This window comes from Aythya ferina, assembly GCF_964211825.1.
Source record: "Aythya ferina genome assembly, chromosome: 11".
Lineage (NCBI taxonomy): Eukaryota > Metazoa > Chordata > Aves > Anseriformes > Anatidae > Aythya > Aythya ferina.
Window position 1 is genome coordinate 13946245 of NC_140307.1, and position 6046 is coordinate 13952290.

At 38.3% G+C, this 6046-nt stretch overlaps 1 long non-coding RNA gene across 1 annotated transcript; it reads left to right on the forward strand.

The window, feature by feature from the left end:
- The first annotated feature begins 39 nt into the window (after window positions 1-39).
- On the forward strand, window positions 40-5180 carry LOC311442531. Its single transcript, XR_014696711.1, has 2 exons — window positions 40-323; window positions 779-5180. It is a non-coding gene; the product is annotated as an uncharacterized lncRNA (long non-coding RNA).
- The last annotated feature ends 866 nt before the right edge of the window (window positions 5181-6046 follow it).

Consider the following 6046-nt stretch of genomic DNA (forward strand, 5'->3'; position numbering starts at 1 on the left):
CCGGGGAGCCGTGAGGGGGCGCGAGGGGCGGGCGCGGGGCCGGTGGGGGGCAGCGCCCTCCCCGCCCCTCCGCCAGGGGACGAGCCCCCGGCAGGCGCCCTCCCGGGCCCCTTCCCCCGGGAGGGTCGGGAGACGCCGGCTCGGAGTGCCCCGGGCTGCCCGGAGGAGACGCGTCCCGTGAGGGAGCCGGTGCGCGGCAGGCGGGGGGCTGGCGGGTGCCCCTGAGGGAACCTCGGGCACCTCCCGGCCGCTGCCCCGGTCGCAGAGGGGCTCCCGGAGGGCTGGGGCTGAGCCGCGATCGCTGCGAGCGGTGAATGAGCCAGGTAAAGCGGCCCGGGGCAGCGCAGAGCTCGGCTCTGGTGACAGGGGCGTCTGGGAGGGTGCTTTTGGCCAAATTTCAGGGAAAGATTCCTGAGCAAAGGACTTTTTAACCTCCGTTCCATACAAAAAACTTAGCGGCTTCTTCTGAGTTTCTAAATCGGAATGTTTTAGGAGTCGTCATCAGAAATAGATAAGCTGATGCAAGCTAAAAAGACCCAGGGTATTCCCCTCTTCTTGCGTATTATGAATATCCGGCAAATATAACAGATGCAGAAAACACAAACCTTATGCCAGGGTCAGGTGAATAAAAGCTGTTAGGAAGGACAGCTTTAAAAGCACCAGCTGTGAAATATGAGTGATCTTCCTAAATCATCCTGATGTTAACGTACAGAGTCTACACATTTCCACAGAAAATGGAAGCAGCTGGCATTAAGCAATACATTTTTTCGTCTTTAAGGCACTGTTTGTGAAGATTTTTAACTTTACACAGAGAAAAGATTTGGAGAGAGGGGCTAATGGCTGAACCCGGTGCTCATCATCTGCTACATGAAGAGCTAGAGAGCAGACTGCTCAGAAAAAATGGACCTTGCTCAACTCGGATTATTTATTACAACTTTAGACTTCCTAAACTGAACATTATCCTAAGAAGTAATTTCATTAAGCACATTGTCAATTATCAAAATTCTCTGTATCAAGTATTCGCTTTATAGAAGAATAGTTATCTATTTCTGTACACTATGAATCTGTTCATCAATCAAAATGGAGTGCTTCAGCATTTCAATCACACTCCTAATTTTTAAAGTCATCTTTTTCTGTATTGTCTTATTGTCCTGCAGCCATATTTAGGCTATGTGTGTCAGTGCAAGACACAATGCAGTCGGTACAAGCCATCTGAAAAACGGGTGCTTACGCAGCAGTTTCTCCAGCACACTTCTGGTGGCATTTTGTATCGATCAGAAGGCTCTGCGGTGAATATGCTCGTGCTGTATATCAAGAATCCATTTATATATTGCATGCACAATCAAAACGTGTGTGTGTGTTAAAGGATGCAGCGTGTGACTCTTATTTTGAAATGCTCAGTGTGCATGCAGTGGCCAACCCAAGATTTTACAATAAATAAAAACATATTCTAGCTCAAAGTGTGGCACCAAAAAAAAAAAAAAAAAGCAATGAAAAGGAAAAAAAGCCACAAGCATTCTATTCTTTTGTATTACACTGGAGTTTTGATGTTTTCCAAGTACTCCAAAATTACTGGGCATTGTTTCTACAGAAATTGGAAATCTGTAGTTTTGGATGGCAACTGGTCCACCACTGCACTGCACCTGCTATTCCTACCATAAGGTTGTCATGTAAAATCCTTACTTCTATTAACAGCATATGTGCATCACAGTAAATGCATTTCAGAGCCATGACGTTTAGTTATCAGTGCTAAAGATAGCTGCCACTCAAACATGCAGGACGTAGCACACTGGTTTTATTACATAACCATGAATTTGTTTGCAGCTGCGTCCTAGCTAGAAAAAACAGATGCTCTAACATAAAAAAGGATTAAACTGTCTAGGTTACATGCCCAACGTTTTGCTAAATATTTTATGTAACATCATCTGGCATACGTTAATTATGTCATTATTACTGTTATAGAAAAAGAGTAGTAATAAATAAGAAACCAATTTTTTCCTTCTGCTTTGAGCTTGGAGCAAAATGTTAATACTGAGAGCATCATGTTAAGTGAAAAGCAAAACAATTACACGAGTAATGTCTGGTATCTTTCAAAGGGTCCTTCTCAGTGAGAGCTGACGTCTGAAGGTCCCCACAGAAGCATGTTCTGTGAATCTCCAGTAAATTGGCTGATGGCAGCTTTTACTGTGCACCAAAGAGTACTTTAACTGGAAAGCTGAATGCTGAATTAATCACAGATAAAAATAGCAAGCTGTTCAGTTTTCTTTGTGAAATCAGAATATTTCAAAAATTTTCTATGAAGCTGAGTTTTCTCCAGATGAAAGCCAAGAGCTATATAGCCAGCAAAGGGTACTCATGAGTTCTTTCAGATAAGTTATTTTATCAGTTCTTCATATTATAATAGAAATAACTGCATTTAAAACTTTAAAATAAGGAGAACTTCTACTACAGAAAAAACTGTAATGAAAAATTTTCTTTAAAGGACATGAAAGACATATAAAGAAGTCCTAGAACCTCATCTGGTCTGAAACTACAACACTTCTCAAGTTTCTGCTGTACCTGAGTGTATTAATTCAGGACTTAAATGTTTTGTGTATACATAGCTATGTATAAACCATGCATCACATACAGCTCTGTGGCCTCTAAAAGCATTACATTTAAACGCTTTGTAATAATTAGCATATTCTTTCTCACCACATGGCAGAGAAGTATTATCCCTAGTTTTAAGATTATGAACTGAAAGCATAATGACCTTGAGAATCCATTACAAAATAGAAAAAGCAGTCAAATTTAACATGTTCTTTAGCATCTTAATGTGGGTGGTGTTTTTGTTTGTTTGTTTTTTAACTACACCAAGAAAAACATTCAGATGAATAGGTATCTAAAGGAATCTTCTATCTTTCAGTGCACAATACAGTAAATCACACATAAGAAGCAGTCTTAGAAGTTGAATTGACTTTATTTGAACAGAATACATTAATCTAGAAAACAAGCTAACTTTTTTTTTTTCCTAAACACCAACAAATGCAAGAGACAGCACAGGTATTACTGGAGAAGCAGTAGTTTCATTATCCGTTAAACTACTTAAGAGTAACAAAGCACATTACAATTTATTAGGACAATCTATGTGTGAGTACCTGTCCTAGCAAGTTCTATCATGCAGTCAAGTGAGATATAAACTATCCAGTCTTTAAGTTTACTAACATCATATTATGCAAACAATTTCAAGTAAATACTTCTACCTAATTTGAAAAATTTGTCACCTTCCACAGCACCACATGAAGTTCTGGTGTTAAAATAACATTTAATCCACAGCAATAGCTAAATATTTGAAATACTTATGTAATACACTGTAAATTCTACATAAACACTACATACACCCAATAAATAAATAAATACAAAGAACAGGAAGATCATTTGATTAGCAAAGAAATGTATCGCCAGAATCATTTTTCTGTTCTTACGACTTATCCCCAAACCACTCCCAGAAAAGGCACAGATAGCGGTGATTTTTTTTTAAACACACAAAGCCAGAATCAACACAGTAGGCCTGAGCAGTCAAAGGCTGCTCTATTTCTAGGAAAAACAGGTAAGAAATTTGCATCAGATGTCAGAATGTCCCAGGAAGATTCAATCAAACAGAAAATCTCCAGCATCTGCTTACTGTCCTAGGCTCAGATACAGACAAGAATCAGACGTGAGGTTTAGCGGAATGTTACTGATAGTTTTGGATATGGGTGTTAGCTAGCGTACAGCTTATTATTAATATTGCAGTTACTTGCATATTCCAAGGCAGTAGAGACTCATCTCACAATCAGCTAATAATAGCACTCGGTAGAGATGGAGCTTTTAAAAATAAAATGGTTATTACTGTTCAAAGATTACACTTGTTAAATATTTGCCAATACTTTTAGTAAACAAAACCTTTCAATAGGTAGACCTTTTAAAATGCAATGTAACTACACAACTTATCATGTTTCCTTACACGTAACAGAGTAGAGATGAGAAAATTTAAATCATTCCAACGTTTAATACAGTATCTGAAAAGCTCCCCTTTACCAGGAAACGATGTAGTGTTTGGCAAAGAAATACTATTGGCAGTTCTTTAAACAAAGACCTACATGTATTTATTTTCCCCTTTTTGTTAGAAATAGCATAACTTAGGAAAAAATATTTTAATACATTTACAACCTAAACTATCTAGTAATATTTATAGCACACCAGTGAGATTATCTTGCATGATTTATATACATTGGTGAACCGTGACTTAAATGCTCTAATGGATTCCTAGAAGACAGAAAGCATTGCTGGAGTCTATCATGTTCTGTTTCAAGTGATCTTTGACAAGGTGGGAAAAGCTCCCTTTCAGCATTGCTACTTTTAGGGCATATTCTGAGCTCTTGGTATAACAATCATCCCCATTGATTTAGAAATCTGCAAAAAGACGCTGAAATATTGCATTTATGGCATCAAAGAATAAGAAGATTGGGCACTATATTTTCTACATAAAAATGGAGCTTGAGGTATTTATACAGTCCTATAAAGAGGATTGTAATCTCCATGTATAGTGGAGATTAAACCTTACTCATCGGATGGTGTCTGCAACTATTCAGAACTTGCTACATATCATTCCTATGTTATGATATGGAAGCAAAGATCTAATATTGCACAAGGTGCAAAAAAAAATTCTAACCTTTATTAGCTATAAAATTTGAAAACTAACAAAGTACTGAGTATAAAATACTAAAGCAATTGTCCTGCACTGAGACTTGCAAAATTAACAACAGTACTGCAGCCTGCTTAGAACCCACATCACTCCACACCGCTGCCTGTAGAGAAGTTGCTGAAGTGAGCGCAGTACATCTATGCAAGCTGCAGCACAGACACCTCAAGCCAGATTCCTTCCTCTGTACTCAACACCAAACCTTACAGCAATGAGCTCAAAAATGGGTTTTGTTGAGACTAAGGGTAATTTCTGGCCCTGTTGACAATGTACATTTTATCAGTGAAAACATCTGGGATAGGTTAAAAATAAGGTATGGATTCACTCACTTGCTTTAAATGGTCATATTAAATCCTATCAACATCGGATATCACGCGCGCATGCACACACACACAATCAATCCGGGTCAGTCACAGAGGCTGAATCAACTAGCACAGCTTGAAGAACAGCAGGTAAGGCCTCTCGATTAAGAATGGGTTAATTGAGTGGGCTTTTCATCTTGCTTTTTACAATTTAAAGGGGTGTAAAACAATTTTAACTAACTTGTTTACATTTTCTCTATAAATTCCCAATCATTTTCAGAACTAGCAGAAATTTTTGTCCCTATTCTGAATGCAAAATAATAATCTCAACAAAAATTATTCTGGTTTTTAATTCATGTACATATATTATGATTTCTCAAGTGGTTAACTGGTTAGTTTTCTAGGCTGTTGTCTGACATAAGGGAACTGAATTCTTTGGGGAAGTATCAGCAACACTAAGCTAAATATAAAACATGTATACTTCTTTTCAGGATAAAATGTAAAATAGTCAACGTGGCCTAAAAATTGCACACTATTATTTAACTATTTGTATTTGGACAAGTTAGCTTATCATTTTCCCATGGCCTTTGTAAAGTGTCTTTCTAGTTTGTGTGACTCTAACTAGTGTTACATGATTAATTTCGTAGAAAACACATGCACTCATGAAAGGTTATGCTAAACTGAACACATTTGCTACAGGGCATGTTTAAAATACAACTGCTTGCAAGACCATCAGTTTGACACAGCCTGTTATAGAACAAAATAGGCCAAAATTAAAACTTGGCATGCCAGCACACTTTATTTCAGTATTTGTGAAGTGATCACGAATGATTTTCCAAACTTAGGAGCCCCTTTCACTACTTTAAAAGACCCCCCCACACGCACACACACAAAAGTCTAACAATTCTAACACCATATTTGTTCTTTACCAACTAGCATATACCTTTAATGGTTTAAAGCGATTAACTCCCTCAAGATTGTGCATAACCAGGCATTACTGAGAAATAAAGACACTCATCAC